A 26,092-nucleotide genomic window follows, 5' to 3' on the forward strand; every position below is an offset into this window, starting at 1 on the left:
CATACTCATGTCTGTTGTATTCTGCTGCCTTTCCTATCCTCTACTATCCCCCTCCCCTCCCCTCCCCTCCCCTCTTCTCTCTCTACCCCCTCTACTGTAATTTATTCCTCCCCCTTGTATTATTTTTCCCTTTCCCATCACTTCCTCTTGTATGTAATTTTGTATAACCCTGAGGGTCTCCTTCCATTTCCATGCAATTTCCCTTCTCTCTCCCTTTCCCTCCCACCTCTCATCCTTGTTTAATGTTGGTCTTCTTCTCATCCTCTTCCTCCCTACTCTGTTCTTAGTTACTCTCCTTATATCAAAGAAGACATTTGGCATTTGTTTTTTAGGGCTTGGCTAGCTTCACTTAGCATAATCTGCTCTAATGCCATCCATTTCCCTCCAAATTCTATGATTTTGTCATTTTTTTATGCAGAGTAATACTCGATTGTGTATAAATGCCACATTTAAACAGTTTTTAAAAGTCCTTTACATTATAAAATACCCCTCTCTACATATTTTCTTGTTACTTGTGACTTGATTCCTGAACAGCTGCCTACTTAATTCCATATCTGCTCTAATATTTTCATCTTCACATCACACTTACCTAATCATTCAAATGAACTATAGAAGTTATGGTTTAAACCTTGATTAATGCAGTTATGAGAGCAGCCACCATACAGGAAGTATCACTTCATTCAACCATCTTGAGTGCTCATCAACATTTATAGATAAGTCAATCTCATCAATGTCAAGGTCACTTTTTTTCTCTAATCAGTACATGATGTAGTTCATGGAGACATGCAATTCTCTAAATTCATTTTCACACATGATTAGCTTGCAGTGAGAGAAATATCATCCCAGACCCTGCTACCCATACTTATTCTCCATTCTATCTGAGCTCTGCAAGTAAAACAACCTTAAAAAACTGAAAATTAAGGGACTATTTATACCACAGATACCCAGCATTTTATTGTCTAAATATTGAAAGCAAGCTTTAAGTATATAATAATTAAATTATTATTTTTAGTGATAATAAATCTATTTAATGAAATACTATGTATTTTTTAAGTGAATGTAAAGTTAACATGTAAGTGGAGAATACACTCTTTTGTTAATGGTATTTTTAAAAAATGTGCTATTACAAAAAAAATTCTGCAGAATTATAATTTTGTTAGAATTATAGTTTTATATGTGAATTAATTTTCTTTTAAATTTTAAAGTTCACTTACATGCATATAAAATTAAAGGCTCTATGTTCTAGAAAAAAATATCTATAGGAAATAAAATATTTATCCAAAGACATTTAGTAATCATGTAACAAATTGAATCTATGGTAGGCATGACTGAGTTTCAGAGTAATATCATATTTGAAAGAAAATATACCAGGTTCCCCCCATAATTTCACAACAATCAGAGATTTTCATAATTATATCTTGAACATCATCACTAGAACATATTCAAAAACGTAATTTTTACTAAAAACTACCCCTTTTTCTTTACAACTTTCCCAGATTCATTTAGAAGTTCTTTCAAGTGCCCTGCAGACTTAAGAACCATTGGTCTTTCTATATGCCCAGCTTTCCTTCTGAGTCTGCATCAGATAAGCTCTCGGAATATATCTGACAGAGAAGAACCCTCCCATCAAAGAGCAGGGATGAAAAGGACAAACATCGATCTTTGTTTCTGTTTTTTAAATGAATAGTTTTAAAAAAGTATAGTTTAAAAAGTATAGTTTAAAAGAGTATAGTTTAAAAACAATTTCACATAAACATTCCTACTTCCATAAAACTATGACTCTTTTATTACATAACAAACATGGATTGAAAGGGCTAAATTGGAAGCACCTGCAGTTGATGCTTTGACATTTGGGGTCTTCCTGAAACCCTAGGGACTTTCTTCCACTTTCAAACTTTGCTAATTCCTAGAGATGGCAATGTGGGCCTGAGTAGGCTTTTGAAACATGAGCCAGCTCATGCCCCAATAGCCTGCTTTACAGAGATCTCTCTCCCTGTGTCATCATCCACCTGTGCTAATGCCCTCAGGAGCAGATAGCAGATAATAAGGAACAGCCCTTTGCCTCAAGTCCCACTGAATTAATTAAGCCAGACAATCCTAAACCTCACGACCCCACCCCACTTCTTCCTAATCATAGAAACCACACCAAGAGCTCTTGCCCACATTTCCTCTCCCTTCTGTGTTTTTTTTTTCTTCTGTGCTTTTGACTGATGCCAGTGCTCCTAGCCCCTATGTGGCACTCATGTCATGGTGCTCCCTTTAACTGGAAACAGAACATAAGAAGCTACCTCTTCAGTGGCAGCTTCCTCTGAGCTGTTGGCCCTGCCATACCTAAATAATAATGAAGACTATGTTTTAAAACACACACACATTATATTTCTTGGAGACTTGAAATTGGACTTTGCAGATGCTCTAGTGTTTGAGATCAGCTGATTGATAGGCTGCCTCTTCCTCTCCCCTTCAAACCAAGTGGTGTGCATATTATCTCATTTCTATAGTAGATTTTTGGTACCAGAGATTGAAAACATTGGGCCCAGCAGCCCTCCACTGGAGGGCATGCCAAAATAGCATCCAAGGCAGTGTCCTCCACAGAGGGCATAATGGTGTGGAAGCTGCAGGGACTGGCTCAAAATTGCAGGAGGGCAGCACGGTGAGTTTGAAAATTGGTTAGCAGAGGGGGCAGTCTGAGCACAGATTCCCCCTCTCTCAGCCATTTGGCAGTGAGTGGCAAGCTGCAGAGGCCCATGCCTAAGCAGGCAAGCGGTTTGATGCTCATTCTTTTCAGCATAGGGTGTGGGTGGCTGCGGGTGGTTAGGGCAATGGCTGAGCATTTGTCCTTAACAACTTTTCAGCCCCCTGAACTGGAGGTCTGGAGTGGCAGCGGGGAAAACTGTCCAGACCCCGTCTCCATGGTCCCTGTGTGGCACCTGAAACCCTGTGGCACCTGAGACATCAGTCAAAAGCACAGCAAGAGGATAAGTGATGAGTGTTCTGGTTGTGATGTATTGTTTTTAATATATCAGCCACCTGTAAATAAATAATTGAATATTTAAAATGCTGAGGCTGGTCAAACGCTCAGCACCTGCAGTGCCTCTCAGGACAGCATGAACTCTGAAGCCAGACGGCCCAACTTGGGACCCTGACCTTGCAGCTTCTTAATTGTGACCTTGAGCAATATTTATTTATTTATTTATTTATTTTACTTCTCTGCACCTCTTCAGGAAAATGACTGATCCTAGTACTTACCTTACAGGGTTGTAATGAGGATGAAATGAGCTGATGTATAAAAGCACCAACGAAAGTATCTGATGACCAAGCAGAAGGCATGAAAGATGCCCAAGAATGCATGAAAGATGCCAGTGTTGATTATAATGATGATGGGGGTGAAGGACAGTGGGGTGTGTGGCTGCTGCAGCCTGATCTGTCTCCTCTTGAGGAGTTGAATGTGGCTGGAGTTTCCTGGGTGGTGAGACCTCAGGCCAGGGCCCAAGACAAGGGCTGAATTGTTAGCAATTCAGAGCCAAGATTTCTGACTTTGGACCCTACACATCTGGATATTAACACAGTCTGAGTATCATCTGTAACCAACACAGTATTAAGTGAACGTGGCCAAAGCAATTCAGACTTTGAGTTTGGACTAAAGCATTTAACTGACAAAGAATTAGGTCCCAACACAAATAGAACCAAGAGGGCCTTCTCATTATCGTTCCAAAATTATGCTGAAATTTCAAATCAGGATAAAGTGGCTCCCATTCATTTGTCTTGCTTAATTTATTTGGAATTTAGCTCCTCCCGTACTTAGTTTCTGCCAGTAGGTATAAAAGTGCAATGTTGAGTGTTTTGAGATTAGCATTAAGGAGCACTGGAAAATAAAATATAAATCCCCAAAGCTCATCTCAGTTCATGTAAAAGAATAAAATAAAATTTAAAAACCCACACAAACTTTTTTTGTGGCCCAGGAAATTGTATTCACTATTTTCACAAATGTGGTAAGCTTTCCACTGCTTCTGTGAGAAGAGGATTATTTACCAAGATAATGATGATAGCCAGCATTTATTGAATGCTTCCTGCATCCCAGACAGTGGGCAAAGTACTTTACAAACATTACTGCATTTAACTCTTCATCAGCTGTGTTAAGCATGGGCTCACTGTCTTTATTCTCCTTGTGAGGAAGCTGGAGACCAAAGAGCACAAGTTATGTGTCCTGAGTTGCATGGTTCACCAGAATGTCTCTTCCCAAAGCCCATGATTTGAGGTGCCATGCTGAGCACCAGAAGTACTGGGCAGGGGAGTGTGCTAGGCCCAAAATAACTAGGCAGAGGCTCTGCCTAGCAGATGTGGAAATGGTTTCTCCACACATGTGTTAATATATGACAGAGAGAAATACAACATGACTTTGCAGCAGATGAGGAGTACCTAATTTCCAAGGGGGGACACTTGTACATAGATTTGCAGACAGGAATGAGGTTGTCTGAGGAGGTGAGAAAGGGCACTGCAGGCAGGTGGACCTGTTTGTGTTGGAGGACCCTTTGGAAAGGACAAAGGGCTTGGTGCAGATAGAAAGATGGAACCACTTGGAGGTGTAGCAGGACAGGTAGGCAGGGGCCAAGAAGGAAGATGGCCTGAGAAGTAACTGCCAAAGCCTCTTCTTCCATGGTGGGCAGGTTTGCCTTCTCTATGTGTTCAGTTCACTTCCTGCATTATCCACCATTGACATCTCTGCCTATTTGCTATTCACCAAATATTGGTCAGAAAGGCAGCTCCAAAAATTTTGACTTCAGCTCAAGGAAGATGGAGCTGGTTGAATATTGGAGTTTATCTAAATGTACCCTGGGCTGGTTATTCATGGAGTCCTTCAACCAAACTGCTGTGAACAGTGCAGGATGAGAGAGAATAGCCCCAGAGGGAGCAAGAAATAAGGGGTGCCCATTGCTTATTCTCATAGTCTTCTGTTTATTCACTTATTTATGCAATATTTCTTAGTGACTTCTCTATACCAGGCTGCAGGCAGGAAGTTTCACAGATAACATCATGTGTAATAGTCCCCAAGCCTCTATGAAGCAGTTGTCAAGCCCCTGTACCAGATGAGGACATGGTGCTCAGGGAGTGCAGAAGTTCTTGGCAGGGGTGGCATTCCCACCTGAGCCCTGCAACCGCAACCCCAGGACCTCCCTCCACACAACCCTAGGCTTCAAAGGCAGAAGCCCACAGCTGTGGCAGTGACACTGGCTTCTCAGAACACAGAGTGGTCCCAGGCCCACAGGGAACTGATGGGACCCCCATACACATTCACCCTCTCATGAGAGCCTATTTTTTTTTTTGAGAGAGAGAGAGAGAGAGAGAGAGAGAGAGAGAGAGAGAGAGAGAGAGAGAATTTTAATATTTATTTTTTGGTTTTCGGCAGACACAACATCTTTGTTTGTATGTGGTGCTGAGGATGGAACCCGGGCCGCACGCATGGCAGGCAAGTGTGCTACCACTTGAGCCACATCCCCAGCCCCTCATGAGAGCCTATTTTGTGCTAAGCCCCATGTGGACTGGTGGAGAGGAAGCCAATGACTGGAGCCTATTTATTTGGGAAAATATGCAATATGACTCTCCAGAAAATTTCACATAGAAATTGCTATTTCTCATGCCAACTAGTGCAACAGCACAGAGGGTGGGAAATAGAGGGAAGAAATTCATATCTATTTATTTTGGGGGAGGGATGTATTGGGGATTGAACTAGGGGCACTCGACCACTGAGCCATATTCCCAGCCTTATTTTATATTTTATTTATAGACAGGGTCTCACTGAGTTGCTTAGTACCTTGCTTTTGATGAGGCTGGCTTTGAACTCATGATCCTCCTGCCTCAGCCTCCCAAGCTGCTGGGATTACAGTTGTGCACCACAAGAAATTCATATTTAAAGAGCACCTACCATGTATCAAGTTCTTTGTCAAATCTTTGACCAACATTTTCTCATTGCAACCGAGCAGAACAGGAAATGCTTACCTTTATAATTTACAGATGAGGCTCCTGAGGGTCAGGAACAGAATGGCTTGGCCAATGTCAGCCAGATGGGAAGGATAGACCTGGCTTCAAGTGGAGGTGTTATTTTGTACCAGGAGTTGATATTTTGTACCAGGACAACTGTATATTTGTTATCAACTACTATTTGTGCCAAGAACTTTTGTGGCAGTCTGGCAAAACCCATGGACTCTTTCTTAGAATACTTATTTGAATCCATAAATAAAATATAATATTCAGTTATAAAATAAACTGGTTGTTAAGTATTTAATAGAGTTAAATACTTAAAAATTTGAGCTGTCAAATACATGCTTCCTTGTATTGAACTAAAGGACAAGACCTACTGGCAGGTTGAATACTATGATAACCTTGAAGCTGCCATGAGCATAAACAATACCTTGAGCTAATAGGACATGCAATTATCTATAATTTCCTTTGTGGGCAGTTATAGGCATTGGGGATATTGGTGGAGTTTGTTACCTATATTTGTTAATTTAAAGAGATGCTAAATTTTAGTTAAAGGCTAGAAACTCAAAGGTGTCATTTCCACCCAAGTCCCTGGACCCCCTAGATTCTGTCTGTGGATGGCAGGTTAAAGGTGCCACTTTATGGCTTTATGTTATTTAGTTTTGTTCAAGGGGCATTTGATAAGTATCTGCCTGTGTAAGTCATATTTCGCACCACAATGTGGTGAAAAGGAAAGACAAAAAGTTATTGATACAGAGGGGAGAGACATGAAGAAGGAACGGATTTTTGCAGCATGAACTATGAGACAGGCACCTCCAAATAGCCCCTCTCATCCACAGGGGATACATCCAAGATCCCTATGGATCCTGAAACAAGGTGGTGCAGAGCCTGACATACACTGGGTGTTTTTTTTTTTTACATATACACCCACACCTAGGATGAAATTGAATTTACAAATTAGACACAGTAAGAAATGAACAGCAATAACAAATAATAAATATTTATAATAATAGGATAAAAGAAAAGTTATGCAATGTGCATGAATTCTCACAAAATATCTTAATCCTTTATTGCACTCTAGTAACATTTTCAGATAGTGGTAGACAGCAGATAGTTGAAACTACAGAAAGGGAAACCGTGGAGGGGTCTCTGCCCTTACTGTATCTTATGTGTGCCCCACTTTAGCATAGGAGGAAGCTGAGTCCAGAGAGTTGAGGAGCTCACCCAAGATGTGAGGCTGGGCACTGGTGCCCAGCATGTGAGCCCCACCCTGTCCTACACTGGGCGCTGATTCCCATCAGCCTTGGAGGAGGACGTTGAGTCTTTATGGAGGTTTGGCAAGTTACAAGAGCCTGCACTTAAGGAGGAAAATTGTTCACTTTTGCTTCTTTTGTAGCCAAAAGCTGGGTCTCTTGGATCAGGTTTGCCTTTCTAATCCTCTTGGTAGCAATACTAAAGGAAAGCTATTTACCCCTCTGAATGTAGATGACATAGAAGAAAGTACTTCTAAAGAGTCAAAGCCTGCTGGCTTAAACAATAAAGAGCGCTTCTGCACCGCCTTCTGCATGAAAGCCTATGCTTTCTGGCAGAGCTCCCAAGGTAATGGCCCCCTGTCCTCCCATCCTCTGCCTGTCTCCCAGACTTTTGCTCTCCTGAGCCCACCTCCTCCCCACCTCCCCTCTTCTCCTTTGAAGAACTCCTGAGTCCCCAAAATGTCTCTCCCTTCCCTCTTTCTTCTTCATCTCATTCATGTCCCTCCAGGCATCAGGGCTTATAGGACAGGAGGCTGCTGAGTTAGCTGCTTTCCTGGCTGTCTCCAGGGAGCTGGGGGCAGGTTGCCATGGTTTCTGAGGTGGCCCTGAAGGGCAAACAGCTGTGCAGGTCAACTTGAAGGCAGAGACCAGTTGCACAGCCTTTTGCAGATGGACACCTCAGTACCCAGGTCTGGGATGGGGAAGAGGGGTCAGAAAACCACCACCTAGGTTGAGGAGCCATAGGAACAATGGCTTTGTGTGCATCTTCTACTCATGAAGAGGGAGGGCCAGCATGAAAGCAGTGACTCCCATGTCTGAGGCCACTGGGTCCTTGAGTCTCACCATATTGCTGGATACTCTCTGGGACCTGTGAAGTGTGAATGGCACAGATAGTGACTTCCCAAGGTCACCAGGACAGACTGACAGAGAAAGAATCCCACTTCAGATCTATCAGACTGTGAGGCCCACACAGGTGTCCACTGCTGTCTCATGGGACCTCTTGGATACTGTGGGACATACTTTGCCCACTTCACATGCCCTCCCCAGCCCTTGGGCCTCTAACTCAAACTTCTGGACAAGAATTGGGGGGTGCAAGGAAGAGTGGGTGCTGTGGCAGCTGGAGGCCACATTGTGGCCCCACAAAGTGGAGACAAAGCCTGAGGCCTGGAAGCTCCTACTCCAGGGAGGGTCTCAGAGCCTCTCCACGTTTTGAGGCCTGCCATTGACACCTGTGTCTCCCTCCCATGATGATCCCATGGCAGAAGACATGGGCTACGGAAATGACTCTCTCATTGAAGACATGATCCCCACCCTCAAGGCCACCATCAGAGCCGTCAGGTAATGATCACCCCCATCCCCTTTGTGCCTCCCTGGCCCACCTCAGCTCCCCAGGACATGGCTTGTAAAGTGCCCATGAGCTTTGGGCAGGGGAAAGAAGCTTCCAGTCACTTCTGGCCAACAAACAAGAGTATTAAAACTCTGAGGGGGACCCTGCCTCAGGAGCAATGGCTCTCCTTGGCCAGTTGTCTGGTGACTCCTGCTCACCTTGCTAAAAAACGTGTCCTCACTGCCCTCCTGACAGTTCTTCCAACTGCCACACTGTTCTATGGCTTTAACCAGCATTTATCAAAAGGGTGTCAGAATAGAGGACATACTGATAGGGAGTTTTCTTCCATTATCAGCATTTTACTCAGAATGGCTTTTCTTCTTTCCATCATCATTAACATTGTAAAACGATAATAAATTGGAGACTTTTGGATTCTGTGTTACAGGATTCTATAATCTACCTTTGTGATTTCTGGTTTGCTTTCTTCAGGAAAATAAAAAAGCATGCTACACTTCATAAGGGTGAATCCTAGGAACTCATTTGATTGTCCAAGAACAAGTCATAATATTTTCAGCAAGATTCCTGGTCCTATAGATCAGGGAAGCACAAGGGTGTTAAAAATGGAATTCAGCAAAGCCTTGGTCTCATTTCTCATGGCACCATCATGGACAGAATGAAATGGCTGGATGAGAACACAGCACCTGGATTCATAACCAGTTGAACGATCTTATTCAGAGAAAACTAGTTAATAACTGTGTTGACCTAGAGAGAGGGCTCTGCAGGATTGTTTCATGTTCTGGACTCTGCTCTCTAATTTTTAGCATTTTCCCTGATGCCTTAGTTCAAGGGTGTAATTTCAAGGTATTAGAATGAAGAAGATAAAGAAACAACTGCATGCCAATTTTTATGTAGCAGAGTTGTGAGTAGTAAAAAAGAAAAGAAGAAGAAATAAAGTTTCTTCAAATGAAGAGTGTACCAGGAGATTCCTTGTAACTGCAGGGCATCTAACTACCCCCCTGTTAACCCTTACACCGTATTTCAGACCACTTTCTCTTGGCAACAGAGGACACTGAGACTCAAATTAGCTAGATACTCCAAAGTATATACACATGAGAGCTGTGGATCGCTCAGAAACCCCTAAGCCAAGAGAAAGTATGAAAGTGACATGAGAACACATCATCCTGTCAAGTCTACAATGGGGAATCCCCACTCAAAGACTTTCCAATAAGGTATCTGTATCTATGGAAGACAAAGAGGGGGCAGAAATGAGAATTGTTTTACAAAAAGAGCCAAGTGATCTTCTCATTTTTTTCCTCTCATATAAAATACAACAGAGCAAAATCCCATAAACAGTGCCATCTAGTGTTGGAGAAAAATAGTTACACAATACTGTGTCTGAAATATAATAGGAGAAATTGTTTATTATACTGTGGAGTAATAAAGTTAGCATTATGAATGTGAGCAAGAAGATGAAAATATAGGATTTATTCTGAGATATGTATATAAAGCTAAAGATCAGTTTCAGCATTCTGAATTTGAGGTTCTGCTTCTCAGAAATTTCAGGAAGAAAAAACAACTCAATCACCTATATACCAGCAAAGCCTTATGCAAAGAAACAAAATCACACCTGGGTTTGGGATTCTCTCCTGATAATCACAGCAATTATTAGCATACAATCTGGGGAAATGCCAGGTTTCCAGAACAAAGCTATGCACATGGGCTTGGGCCATGATTGAATGCTAAGAGCCATAGCCGAACTGGAATGATGCATGGCATTTTTGCCAGAACAGAGTGGTTGAGAGGTGACGCCAGCCAGCAAGCTATTGAGATCATAATGGTTATGTTAATGTGTATTCAATTGTATATTAGACCCCTGCTGTCCGCCTGGGCTTGCTACTTTGGTGTTCTCCCAGGGATTTCCGGAGAGTTCCCATTGGTTGGGGAAGTGCCAGAGGATGGATTTCTGGAGAAGGTTTTTCTGGTTGGTGTGTAGTGTGTCCCAGGAGAAGGCCACATGCATGGCATTTGCGTGAGTGTGGAGAATAAAGGAGTTCCTGTTTTGAACCTACAAGGCTGTGTGGTGGCTGGGTCATTTTGTGCCCAGCCAGACTGTGGCAATTGAAGATACCATAAATGGAGAGAACAGAATTTTCAAAATTTCAGCTGTTGGTATATTTCCAACTTGATTTCCCAGAGGAAATATAGAAATGAACTGCTCCATAGGAGGATTTATTTTTTCAGACTAACTGTCATGGGTCCACAATTTAGATTTTTTTCTTCATATGTAAGACCATTTTATTAAAATGACCCATAGAAACATTCCAAACATTTCATTAAACTCCTTTGTCCTCCCTCCCTCTCCCTCCCCCCCCCATGATCCTGGGGATCAAATCCTGGGCCTTATGCTTAGAAGGCAAGCATTGTACAAGCTGAGCTATAACTCCAGGCCCATTTGCACTAAGGAAATAAGGGATTGAAATCAGGGGCACTCCACTGTGCCTGACTTTTTTTTTTTCATTTTTAATGTGAATAGTAGAAACTTTAAAATTATACTTATTGAGTCACTTTTTCTTAGGGGAGGAATATGGGAACATTGCTGACTCAGGGAATTGCTAATGAGTTTAAATCTCAAGTTGCTTGTTATAAGACCAGAGAACAGAAAAGCTAAATAATTTTTAATGTAACTGTGATATAATTTCCATAAATAAAATTATATACATATTTATTCACAAATTACTTTAACCATATATACAGTGATAAGTGTCAATGCACTTCTCTCTGGGCTGAATTTTAGCAGCAGCTGGTCAATCTTCTTAATGCTTCCGTCCTGCTGCCCTCATTTTCTTTTTTAAAAACATTTTGTTTTTTTAGTTGTTGATAGAATTTTATTTTTATTTATTTATATGTGGTGTTGAGAAACAAACACAGTGCTTCACACGTGCTGGGCAATCACTCTTCAACTGAATCATCACTCAATACCTCATTGTTTTCTTAAGTGAATGAAATTTGACACAATTAACCAGTCCTTGTACTTTTTTTTAGCACATGTGATTTTATTTATTGCCCATTTATTTCATCTGGAATCTAAACTTGGTTTACCTGTTGATTTGTGTGATCAATTTCACAAGGCCTTAGTTGTCACTCCTGCTTTGTATGTAGTTCATTGTTGGAAACCACTCTTATTTGCACTAGTACATAGATCTCGGATCTGAGACTAGAGATCATAGATACAAGATTTTTCTGAAACAACTAAAAAGTCCATCTTCATCTTTCTCTCTTTCTGACATATAGGACATATATCAGCATGTGGAAAAATAACCTGATACATTAAGACTGCAAGACACAATCCTCAAGTTTATATATATTTAACCACTGATCCACATGTTGAGATTTATTTATTTATTTTTATTTTGACCCACAGTCTATAAAAATTGCCTACGCCCTCAATAATTTGCTTAGAATAGCTTTGAATTTGCAATCTACCTGCCTCACCTCCCCATGCTTCTGGTAGGACAGGCAAGCACCACCACACCTGGCTCATATCCATCTGTTTATAAAGAACAAACCATGTGAGTTGTTTGAGAAGAGGTCACAGGGTATTAACTAATAGACATAATAAACCCAGAGAAATAAGAACCTGGTCATAAAGAAGACCCCTGACACCATCTATATGAGTATCAATCAAATTTACCAACAACAAAGAACTATTTTAGAGTCACTTTAATAGCTGTAATCCTAGCAACTTGGGAAATTGAGTTCAGAGGATTGCAAATGAAAGACCAGCTGGGCGATTTCATTTTACTTTCAAATCTTGTCTCTTCTGTAACTTTAGTTTACTACTCATATTTTTAATGCATTGTCTTCTCTGAAACTGCCTGCAGGGAATATAATCATATTGGAATTTTCCTGGCCTCCTAGGACTTCTTTTGAAATATCTGTGGAAGAATCTATGACACTCTAAATCCAGTATCTGGCAATCCTGCAGAACAAGTACCATGTGTTTAACACCAAGAAACGCTGCCCTCTCAAGCAGTAGATAAATCTCTAAGTATCAGGGCTATAGTGGCCTCTGAGTGCTTAGGTGACTGAGCATTGTGAAACAACTCCCCAAACTTCCCAGCCCAAAAAGGGTGACCTAGGGTTCCTTCTCAAAAGAATTTTTACTTTTAATCCCTACAGAGAGATTTAATCCCTGAGAAGGGTGTGGTCAATCCACTGAGATGCCCTCAAGCCATCTTTCTTATTATTTCTAGGTAAGGTACTTAACAGGGTCTCTTTGGTAGCTAATAGGTTTTTAATGACCATCCAATTTCGTTTTCAGTCATCTTTTGCACCATTGTGACCAAAGTACCTGATATGAACAATTTTAAAGGAAAACAACTATTTTGGGCCTCATAGTTTCAGAGGTCTTAGTTCAAAAATTACTCACTTTCTATTTCACTCAGGTGAAATAGAACACTTTCTATTTCACTCAGGTGAAATAGAAAGACATGTCAGAAGAGTGTGATGGATGAAAGCAGCTCAGGAGAAGGAAACCGAATGGAAAAAGAATTGAGAGGCAGGCAAACTTCGGATCCCCTAATAAAGGGGGAAAATGTATATTTTGAAGGCATGCCTTTAAAGAACCACTTCTTCCAGCCTCATTCTGCCTGCCTATAGTTACCACTCAGTTAATCCCTATCAGGGGTTTAATGCATTGATTAAATTTAATTTCTCGTAACTCAGTAATTTCACATATAAACTTTACTACATTGTATCACACATGAGCTTTTGGACGTCATTGCCTACCTAAATCACAACAGTATTTCTAAGGGAAGAGTTTACTTCTGTGAGTACGTACATAAAAACAACATGAAACAAACAAAACAGAGACATATCAAATAAACAATCTAAGGCTCTAGGAAAGCAAGAACCAATAAAATTAAAAAAAAAAAAGCAGAAGAAAGGAAATAATATCAGGTCTGAAATTAATGAAGAGAATTAAAAAGCAATATAAATAATCAATGTGAAAAAGAGTTGATTGTTTGAAAACATAAATAAGACTAATAAACACTTAGCCAAATTAACCAAAACAGAGAGAAGATAAACACAATGTTTCTAAAATTGGAGATGAAAAACCAGGTAACAGCACACATCACTGAAATGCAGAGGATCATTAAGGACTATTTTGAACATATGTTTCAATAATTTGGAAAATCTTTTAAAAAGGGTATATTTATATAAACATATAACCTACCAAAATCGAATCAAGAGCACATAGAAAATATAAACTGGATAAAAAGAAATGAGATTGAATTGGTAATAAAAGGCCTCCCAACAACAACAACAACAGCAGCAACAACAAAACCCCCAGAGTGTCAGCTGAATTCTACCAGGATTTTAAGGAGTTACTACTGATAGTTGTCAAATCACTCAATGAAATGGAAAAAGTGTGTGGATCATAGATATTTCCATCACCATCCTAGGAAGCTACTATAAGCCAAATACCTAGGGACATATCAGGAAGATCAGGGTACTATAGACCAATATATTTTATGAGCATAAATTAAAAAATATTTTTAAATATGTTTTTAGTTATAGATGGACACAATATCCTTATTTTATTTACTTATTTTTAATGTGGTTTTGAGGATCAAACTCAGTGCCTCACATGTGCTAAGCAAGAACGCTACCTTTGAGCCACAACACTAACTCCCACAAATTCTTATTAAAATTTAAGAAAATCATTTTCAGAATAAATTAAGAAGATTGTACATCATGATTAAGTTGGTTTCATACCATGAATGAAAGTATGGTTCAACATATTCAAATCAAAAATTGTAATTCACCACAAAAACATTATTAATATTTAAAAATCAAATGATTATCTCAATATGAAGAGAAAGAGCTTTTGACAGAATCTAGCACCCATTCATGATAAAACACTGAAGAATCTAGGTATGTAAGGAACTCACTTCAATATTATATTTGTATACAAAAAATTTAAAAAAAAACATATCCTACTGGATAGGAAAGAACTGATAGTATTTTTTAATATCAGAAATAAAACAAGGATGTCTACTCTCATCATTGCTATTAAATGTAGTACTTGAAATTTTAGCCAGAACAATTAGCCAAGAAAAAGAAATATGAGATATACAATTAGTAAATAAACAAGTTAAATTATCACTTTTGTAGATGATATGATTTTTACCTAGAAATTTAAAAATTTCCAGCAGAAGAAATCAATGATCCTTAAAAATAATTCAGCAAACTAGCAAGATACGAATTCTAAACACACCAATAATGAATCCACTGGGAAAAAATCAATAAACCATTCCATTTACAATAGAACTTTAAAAGTACTTGGAAATAAATCTAACCAAGGAGGTGAAATAAAATATGTCTTCAATAAAAATTATAAAATATTGAAGCAAGAATTTGTAAAAAGGATAATAAAAGATGGAAAGACCTCCCATGTTCATGGGTATGCTCAATTGAAATTGCTAAGTCATTTATGTATCAAAAGTGATTTACAAATCCAATGCAATCCCTGTTAGAATAATATTGGTATTTTCCCCAGAACCTAGAAGAATAGTTCTAAAATCTGTATGGAAAAATAAAATAACCAGAGTAGCCAAGATAATACTGGGAGAAAAAAACAATAATGCTGTAGCCAACATGATAACTGATTTCAATTTAAAATGAAGGGTTATAAAATAGCATGATACCAATATAAAAAACAGACTTGTAGATCAATGGAAAAGAAGACTCAGAGACAAACCTACAGATATAGTCATCTGATCTTTGTCAAAAGTACCAAAACATACATTGAAGAAATGACAGTCTTTTAAACAAATGCTACTAGTAAAATTGTACATATAGAAGAATAATTTTAGATCCACCTTTATAACCCTGTACAAAAGTGAAAGTCAATCAAATAAAAGTCAATCAACTCAATCAAATACCTGCTAATGAGACCAGAAATTATGCATTCCATAGAAGAAAATACAGAAGTAAAATTCCAACATATATGTCAGAATGGCTATCAAGAATTTAAATAATAATAAATGCTGGTGAGAATCCTAGGTGACTGAAACTAATATAATATTGGTAACATTTTTAAATAAGTGCAATGTCTATTAAAGTCAATATGTAAGTTCTTTAATAGCCTAGGAATGGAGCCAGTGTATGATTAAGCTATACCACTCCTTATATGAGAGAATTAAAGTCAGCATACTTTAGCAACACAAATATACATAATTCACAACTGCCAAGTTATGGAAACAACCTAGATATTGGCCAACAGACCAAACAGAAAATGTGGATACAATGTAATTTTATTCAACCCTAAAAAACAAAACCATATAATTCCCAGGAAAATAGATGGAAATTGAAAACCTCATGTTAAGCAAATCAAGCCAGTCTCAGAAAGCCAAGGATCCTATGTTTTCTCTTATATGTGGAAAATTGAAGAATGGAAAAATGGGGATCTCATTAAAATTTAATGTGAACTATAGGGTAGAGGAAAGCAATAAGTGATAGGAAGCAAGGAAGGGAAAAGAGAGGAATTTGGGCATAAAATTGATCAAATTATACTATTGCATGTATAAATATGTTGAGGGCCACAAACAAGTCAAGATGGCACCTGGCAGTTTGCCAGGAGGATTGGTCTATGAAGAAACGCCAACAAGCCATTAAGATGATGAGAATTCCTTAATGTCTGAGTGCTGTATCTAGATGATGTTAATTAAGTTAAGCTGTGTGTAATTAGTTGGGTATATGTACCTCTGCTGTCCAGAAGAGGAGCAGCTCTCACTACCTTGAGTGCCTGCTCAGTTCCTGCTGAGTTTCCCTGCAATAAAGCAGTTCCCACTTCAACCTTCAGCTTGCTTGTCACATTCCCGGTTATTGTGCTCGGTCAGACTGTGGCATAAATATGTCAAACAATGGATCCAACTATTATTTACAATTTTGATGTGGTATTAAAATAACTTTAAAAGGCACATAGTATAAATTATGTGATTAGATTATCTCAGACTTGACATTATAGTAAGAAAAATAAATACATATGTGATATTTGGGTTTTTGCTGTTTACAATAAAGGGTACTTCTGAAAAATGAAAGGCAAAAGAGGATTCTGAGATACATTGTTATAAAAGTGCATGTTATAGGAAAAGCAAGGCTAATATAAGTATTTTACAACAGCCATAAATTAATGAATGAATGTACATACTGCTTTTATAAAAATGAAAAGAGTGATGATGCTTTTTTATATAACATGCAAGTCATTGCTAAGGTAGAAGAAGTACTTTATTCAATTTTCCATAATAGATAGTATATGCATTTGGAATAGAGAGAGTATGAATTTTAAATTTTGAACATCGTTCTGACATTTTTTGGCAAGTACAAAACTTCTCTTGAATTCTAAATTGGGGGAAATTTGTAAGGTGTGTTCTTTTATTAAACACTATGTCACATTCTTTACATTTGTAGAGTTTAATCACTACTGTAATATTCTTGGCACTTTTTAAATGTTGGGCTTTGATTAAAACTTTGCCACTTTTTGGCAATTTAAACTATATTTTCAAGTATGAATTTTCTAGTAATTATTAAGTCATGATATCACAATAAATCATATTTTACATTCTTTAGATTTGTAAAGATTCTCTCAAGTATGAATTCTCTCATGCTTGATAACCCTTGAATTGTACCTAAAAACTTTGCCACATTATTTACAGTTGTATAACCTTTCCAGTATGAATTCCCTAGTGTTGGGTAAGGCCTACTCTTCAAATAAAAGCCTTGAAATTTTTTTTTTACATTTGTATGGGTTCTTTCCATTATAAATTCTCTGGTGTCTACTAATGTGTGATCTTTGATTAAAATCTTTACCACATTCTTTACATTTGTAGGTTTTTCTCCAGTATGAATTCTCTGTTGTATACTAAGGTATGATATTTCATTAAAAGCTTTGTCACATTCTTTACATTTGTATGGTTTATCTCCATTATGAATTCTATTTTGCAGAACAAGGCTTTGCCTAACACTAAAAGCTTTACTACATTCTTTATATTTGTATGGTTTCTCTCCAGTGTGAGTTCTCTGGTGCACAATAACTGTGTGCCTAACATTAAAAGCTATGCCATATTCTTTATATTTGTATGGTTTCTCTCCAGTATGTATTCTCTCATGTTGAATAAAATGTGATATTTGATTAAAACCTTTGCCATATTTTTTACATTTGTATGGGTTCTCTCCAGTATGAATACTCTGATGTTTACTAAGGCATGATCTGTGATTAAAAGCTTTGCCAAATTCTTTACATTTGTATCACTACTCTTCAGGGGGAATTCGCTGATGTCAACAAAGATATTGTCTCTGAGTAAAAATTTTTCCAAAATATTCATATTTGTATGGATTTTCTCCAGTATGAATTCCCTGGAATTATATAGTTTGACATTTGATTAAAACGTTTGCCAGATTCTTTACATTTGTATGGATTTTCTCCAGTGTTAGTTCTCTGTTGCACAACAAGGCTGTTCTGAACAGTGAATGCTATGCCACATTCTTTGCATTAGTATGATTTCTCTCCAGTGTGAATTCTCTGGTACCCAATAGGGGTTGGCATAACATTAAAAGCTTTGCCACATTCTTTACATTTCTCTGGGTCTTTCCACTATGAATTCTTTGGTGTTACATAAGGTGTGAGCTTTGATTAAAGATTTGCCACATATTTTACATTTGTATGGTTTCTCTCACTTAATGTCTATTACAAACTTCTAGAGAACACAAGTTTGTTTAATGTGTACTTCATTTTGGTTATAACTTGAATTTTTTTACTAAGTAATGTATATTTAGCATAGGAGGAGGAAATCCTGGAGAATATGGCAAGATACTTACTCCTAAGTAGTATAACCCAATCTTAAGACACCGGCTTGTAGATGCATACACATGTAAACACATGTAGTACTCCCTAAGGATTCATGCTATTGAGAATTTGGCAAGGACTTTGGAAACCTATCTTAGTCTAATCTATTGTGATACACCTACCTCTGAGGAGGTTACTTTCTTTGAATCTTAAAGCCTGTGTAATATGATATCTACTTTGTAGTGCTCTTGTGAAGAGTAGGAGAGAATATGTGTGTGAGTGTGTGTGTATGTATGTATGCATGAATATATACAAACATATATGTATATACACGTGTGTGTGTGTGTGTATATACATATATATATATATATATATATATATATATATATATATTCATGAGAGAGCATGAATACATCATGAACAGTACATATTCATAATTATGGCACATGTATTATAGTTAACTGATTATAGTTCTATCTCTCATATGAACTAAAGTTTTCTCAATGATGAGCAATATATACTAATAACATTGTTTCTAGGACACCCAGCCCAATATCTTGCACATGCTAAAGTATTCAATAAGCATTTATTTAATGAATAAAGCCAGTAAGCACTCACAACAGGATGGTCAGGATAACTATCTGCTAGAGATAATGACATAGGAGCAAAGGAAGTTTATGTTAACTCACCCTACATTATAGTAGTGGTTGCAGGAGAGATTTCCTATACTGTATGTCCTATGTGGAGTCCAGAACATTTATAAAATATTTAAGATCTTTCTGATGTATTGCAGAGTGCAGTATAATTTGGAACCAGACAGGGCATTTACAATCACTTTTTCTATAATGTTTAAGTAATTAGGAAATGGTAAACACTTTAGCCTTAACAGCGATGGAAACAAATCTGTTCTGCAAAAATGATGGAGATTAGTTAGTTGTGTATTGGTTCCAAACTTTCTTAATTGGACTTAGTTAATTTTGTTTTATCTTCTCATTCTCATTCATTTTCAGAAACTGAGTTGGTTTGAATTTTTCCTGGCACATATTAGATCCTCAATACGTATTGGTTGAATGAAGGAATGAATGAGTGGAGGCTGGTTTCATTTTTTACCAAGATCTCCATGCTCTCAGCATTCCCATGTACCAATGTCTGTGAGTGTTTTATATATGTGTATATGTGCTATGCATTTTATATATGTGCATGTATACATGTATAATTGCATGCCTTGAGCATTTATCCACATGTGTGTGTTTATATACACATACATGTGTGCTTATCTAGGTATGGGTAAATAGTTGCTGAAGTGTGTCACAGGCCACATACTCTGGAAGCACAGTCTGTGACTGTCTGTGTATTATCTGTTCATTGGGAATCTGCACTCAGGAAAGGAAGAGATAAGAAGTTGTTTTTGGCAGTAGAAGAAGTGAAATTTCAATATAACCTTGCAGAGCCTGTTATGCCAGTAGAGAGTTCTGGAACAAGTATCACTAGTAAGTATTATCTAACTCAGATGGAAATGGCTGGACCAAAGTGGCCAGGCCATCATCTTCCTGCTTCCCTCACCACTGGATGTGGGCTACTCAGAAAAAGCATGATGTTGAGGGAAAAGCTTTCTACAACTGAGGCAGAGACTGATGATGTTGACAACTAGAGGCTGCCACCTGCACTCCTTAGTATTCTAGGCAGCAAACCTCCTTGAAAGAGAAATCCAAAAGCTGCCTCTGCATGGCTACAATACCTGAGTAAAGGAAACAGTTCTGTTGATTGCTCTCCCAGGCCACACTACTACGTGTCTGTGCCAGTCTGGAAACAATACACCTAAGGGATTTTGTCTGGACTCAGATTAGTCTCCAGTGAACCCTAGAAAAGTAAATTCCTGGTTCTAGTATGAGTAGGTATAATACATTCAAAATGGCTACAATTTTTCAAATATATCTCTCATTACAAACTGGAGTATTGCGCTGGAGTTGTAGCTCCATGGTAGAATGCTCACTAGCATGTGCGAGGACCTGGGTTCGATCCTCAGCACCATATAAAAATAAATATTTGTAATGTGCCCAATGACAACTAAAAACTAAATATTAAAAAGAAAGAACTAGAGGATGTATCCCTTTTCCCTGAATGCATTGGCCTTTGAGTTATTTGGTCTTTGGGCTATATAAAAAGAAGCACTGTAAACATGTGGAGGTGTAACCAATGTGATTCTGCAATCTGTGTACAGGGTATAAATGGGAGTTCATAACCCACTTGAATCAAATGTATGAAATATGATATGTCAAGAGCTTTGTAATGTTTTGAACAACCAATAATAATAATAAAAATAGAAGAAGCACTGTGCTAACTCTAGGTGTGACTTTAAGAGAACTTACCCTCTAGAAGCCTTGTGCTAACAAATATGTCCAACTGCACTCCTGGAGAGATCACACAGAGGAGCTCCAAGAGTATGTGGAAATGGAGGAGGACCCATGTAAATCTCTTCTCCCATTTTCTGTAGCCTTAGGGCTGGGCACATAACAGACAGGATCAACCAGAATCCTGATGGCACTGAACTTGACCTGGAAAGAAATACTTTCTTTTCTGATGGAAAAGTTGGAAAAATGTGTTCCAGGAGCAGCCTGTGGAGTGGATCTATCCTATGCTTGGCTTTATAGATGAGAGAATGTGCAATAGAGAGAGGGTATCAGTGAAGATCCAGTGGTCTGCTACTCTCATCCTCTGCTGCATAGAAACATTTCTTTTAATAGTGGAGCAGGTACACCCTTTCATCCTTAGTTCTATTTTCATAAGAGAGTCTTATGATTGATAGCCCACAGGAAAAAAAACAGGGTGGATGGCAAAGCTCTTCTTACCTCTCACACAAACAGTATGTACATTGAACTCCCTGGCTACGAAGAACTCATGTATAGGGAGTATACATCAGAATCAACTAAAAGTAGTGAGTGCTCAGAAAAAGCATGATGATGGGGGGAAAGCTCTCTACAACTGAGGCAGAGACTGATGATGCTGACAAGTAGAGGCTGCCACCTGCACTCCTTAGTATTCTAGGCAGCAAACCTCCTTGAAAGAGAAATCCAAAAGCTGCCTCTTCATGGCTACAATACCTGGGTAAAGGAAGCAGTTCTGTTGAATGCCCTTGAAGGCCACACTACCACGTGTCTGTACCAGTCTGGAAACAATACACCTAAGCAGATTTTGTCTGGACTCAGTCTTCAGTGAACCCTGGAAAAGTAAATTTCTAGTTCTATTATGAGTAGGTATAATAAATTCAAAATGGCTACAATTTTTCAAATATATCTCTCATCACAAACTGGAGTATGGCAGTGGGGTTGTAGCTCCGTGGTAGAATGCTCACCTAGCATGTGTGAGGCCCTGGGTTCAATCCTCAGTACCATATAAAATTAAATAATGGTAATGTGTCCAAAGACAGCTAAAAACTAGATATTAAAAAAAAAAGAACTGGAGTATGTAACCCTTTTCTCTGAATGCATTGGTCTTTCAGTGATTTGGTCTCTGGGCTATATAAGAAGCACTGTGCTAACTCTAGGTGTGACTTTAAGAGATCTTACTCTCTAGAAGCCTTGTGCTAACAAATATGTCCAACTGCACTCCTGGAGAGATCACACAGAGGAGCTCCAAGAGTATGTGGAAATGGAGGAGGACCCATATAACTCTCTTCTCCCTTTTTCTGTAGTCTTAGGGCTGGGCACATAACAGACAGGACCAACCAGAATCCTGATGGCACTGAACTTGACCTGGAAAGAAATACTTTCTGTTCTGATGGAAAAGTTGGAAAAATGTGTTCTAGGAGCAGCCTGTGGAGTGGATCTATCCTATGCTTGGCTTTATAGATGAGAGAATGGGCAATAGAGAGGGTATCAGTGAAGAAACAGTGGTCTGCTACTCTCATCCTCTGCTGCATAGAAACATTTCTTTTAATAGTGGAGCAGGTACAACCTTTCATCCTTAGTTCTATTTTCATAAGACAGTCTTATGATTGATACTCCACAGGAAAAACACAGGATGGATTGCAAAGCTCTTCGTAAGAGCTTTGCCATCACACAAACAGTATGTACATTGAACTCTCTGGTTAGGAAGAACTCATGTATAGGAAGACAGAAACAATCAGTATCAACTAAAAGTAGTGAGTTTTGGATGGAAACCAAGGCAACTGCTGGTGGGTAGTTTTGTATTTACCAAGATCTTAATCAATTCCTGAGAATAGCTACTAATATAAAAAATCTAAACCATATTAAATTTGTTATGTTTTAAATCCCACATTCTATCCATGTAAACTCTCTTGGGGCTGGTATAGGCCTCCTGGGCATGCATATGCATGGGTCCATGGCTGTTATTCTATTTTGGGCCATGGATAAGTCCATGAAGTGGAAGATTGATGAGCAAATGAGTTGGGCCACTGCATGCCCCTGTTCGTGGCACTATTGATTGAAATTCCTGAGTGTGAAGAAGAGTTATACCTCCATATTGCAGAACATGCATCACCTTCACAATGATCTATACCTGGACATTACTAATTGCCATCACTGTGCCATTTTCTATAGCAGACTAAAAAATACATCAAATAGATATTTTTCCTCATAGGCAATAAACTTGAACATGAGGATTTTTGTGCAGATTTCAAACTATTCAATTCATAAATGGTTTGCAGATAATTTTACAACAAAAATAAGAAATTCAACTGCATTACAAGAATAAGGAGGAGAATTATTCATTTTACTAGCTCTGATCAGAGAAAAGCTACTGCTGCTTTCTTTGTCATATGGGATATGGTTCTATATTTGGGAGAAGTCCAGAAAATGCACATAAAATATCAATCTATGGAAATACATCCTCTAATCCGTTCAGAGTTGCTGCCTATGGAAGTTTCAAATTTTATATTACTTTCTTTACTGTTCTCATATAATGAAGAAGGCAACACATTATGGCTTCTTAAATTTCAACACATTTGACATTGATAAAAACAAACACTATGAAATAGCAAAAAATGGAGATTTAAAATGAAAAATATCAGACCACCTTCTGAAGAATTTATGCAAGATACACAACATTCTCCTGATAGTAAGACTCAAAATGTTACTATAGGTATTTTCTGAGTAAAAGGATATATGTTGCTAAACTCTTTGATCACCGTGGTTTTTTCCTTGTGGATGATAGCACCCCAATGGATGCCATTGTAAAATAATTTCTGGGTATGTATGAAAATGTAGAAGGTGCCATTTCCATGCACTGTAAAGTCTGCCTTGATCTAATGTCCACTCAAATAGGCCACATCATAAAGCATTATGGGAGGAGAGCAGCCAAGACTATTTCCTGGGTCCAAATCTGTAGACCCAGCTCAGAGATCAGGCCTCAGCAGAAGAATTTGGTCATGAAACAAACCAGTGTCTGGCTGGATAGGGACCATATTCAGCAAAAGTTAGGGAGGCAGAAGAATGGAACACACTAAGCAGCATCAATCTTCACCAGACTTCTCTTAGGTGGTATTTCAACAAGCAGTGTAGAAAATCAAGACAATCAGAAACCTGAACAAGGTAGTGATGGTGACATAATAAATGGAGTTCCACAAGGTGATAGAATTGGGGCCTTGAAAAGCTGAATACGATCAAAATCTAACATTATATCACCCATAGTAATTCTTCATTACACACTTCACAGTTTTAAACATTTGAATGTAATTTTATTAAAACAACCAAGTAATCTGCTTTGAGAAAAAGCAGTTTTAGCAGCCCCTCTTTAACAAGGACTAATATTTTTGCATGAAATAAAAAAGTTGTGATCAGAACTGAAGAAAGAATCTGGGAATAGAAAATTCTGACAAGATTTAGAAAAATTTCTTTAAGAACTGCCGCAGTCTGGCTGAGCACGAATAACGTAGCCACCACAAAGCCTTGTATGTTCAAACAGCAACTACTTTATTTCAGCTCTCACTGGCACAGCACTCGTGCTTTTCTGCCAACGCCACCCACGTGGCCCTTCCAGAAAACCCGCACTCCTGCCTCCGGCACTTCCCCAACCAATGGGAACTCTCTGGGAATCCCCAAGAACTCCAAAGTAGCAGGTGCCCGAGGCATCAAGAGCCGCCCCATTGCCTGACAGTAAAGGTCAAATATACAATACAATCAATCCAGCATCACAACAATTATATATAGCTTAACTCAAATCATCATCTCAATGGTTTGCTGGCATCACCTTTCAAACATTCCCTCTGGCAAATTCTAGGCGTCATTCTGACTGGCCATGGCTCTCTACACAGAACAAAACAAAATTTCAGATGCTATAGTTGCTTTCCCCCTTAGAAATTTATCTGAACAAGGAAAGATCCACTAGAGTTTCAGTAACCCAGAGTCTGAGGTTTGAGCAGTGACATGAAGGGCCTGATTCACTTTTGTCTGAGTTAAACCACAAAAACACTGTTTTCAACTTACTTTCAGGTGAAAGTAGCACAAATTTCACCATCCAGAGTGTTGCCCAGTCTGTGTGGTTCATTTTGTCCTTCTACTGATAATCATATTCACTGATGGCTCTCAGAAGTGTATCTAAAGAGAGATTTTGATGTTCTTATTTTTTATTTACACTGTGACCCCAGCAGATGCTCCTGCCATGGATCTTTCCAAATGGGATACTATTTAATTCAATCATTCTGCCTTTTCTCTTTGAAATATTGTTGTGAATTTCACTATATGAAGTACTCAACTGATTGCCTTTCAAAAAAGCATGCTTTACAAGAGAGAACCTTTGAAAATGGCACTTAAACACTGTTTCATATTGGAACACCAAGTAGTACATTGGGCACTGAAAACTTGCCAGGGAACTTTTGTGAGTACTTTAGAAAACTTAGGAGGCAGAACTGGTTTCTAAGTTGAAAGATGATTGCTACTGCTTACTCACGGGTGTTTTCCACTTAGTTTTTGTGCATACTAGTTTCAGTAGCATTCCCAGTGTTCTCATGAAGCCCTATTGTCTGCTTTGGGGGCTTGATGCAGACATGCAGGCCACACAGACTATAAATTTTCTGGAAGACTTGTGCCAAGGAACTTCCTTTTTGATATTACTTAGGGACCAAAGTATCCGAAGGCTATGCATTACTGGGTATCCCAGTCAGTAAAATTAAAATTTTATTTTCCTCCATGTATGAACACACAGACACACATATACACACTCATACATACACACTCACTGTTGGGCTTTGCCTCTGCAAAGAGCAATCCCACATTATGGTGGCTTTAAAAAGAAACAATATCAATAGTTTTCATGGTCTTCCTGTACCAATTTGGATTATTATTTTTGTGTAATCACACTGAGGACATTCCAGTGAAAGTCATTAATTTTGAGCTACAGTTATTGGCAGTGACAGCACTTAATTGTTGAGTGACTTCTTCCTTAACCTTGCTGGAACACAGCCAGGTGTGTAATGCACAATGATCACAGAAAGTGTTCATATGCTGCTAAAAAAAAAAAACCTGTTTTTTGTAATTAAAGAATATTTTGCAATCACATTGGTTACTTCCCTAAGAAGTGAACACTATCCATCCATCGTAACCATTCTGTTCTTTCCTAGTCTGAATCCTGAACAGAGGTCCTTTTGGAAGGCAACATCAGGCAATGCTTTTCTTCAAAGACAAGGTGAATGTGTGAGGAAGACTGAATCCACAGAGCTGCCTTTTTTCA

The 26,092-nt window shown here is 38.4% G+C and overlaps 1 pseudogene; it reads left to right on the plus strand.

Annotated features, from left to right (window-relative positions):
- Nucleotides 1-8,484: 8,484 nt before the first annotated feature.
- Nucleotides 8,485-24,294, plus strand: LOC144252562 (dual specificity protein phosphatase CDC14B pseudogene; annotated as a pseudogene).
- The last annotated feature ends 1,798 nt before the right edge of the window (nt 24,295-26,092 follow it).

Source organism: Urocitellus parryii, unplaced genomic scaffold (genome assembly GCF_045843805.1).
Source record: "Urocitellus parryii isolate mUroPar1 unplaced genomic scaffold, mUroPar1.hap1 Scaffold_48, whole genome shotgun sequence".
NCBI lineage: Eukaryota > Metazoa > Chordata > Mammalia > Rodentia > Sciuridae > Urocitellus > Urocitellus parryii.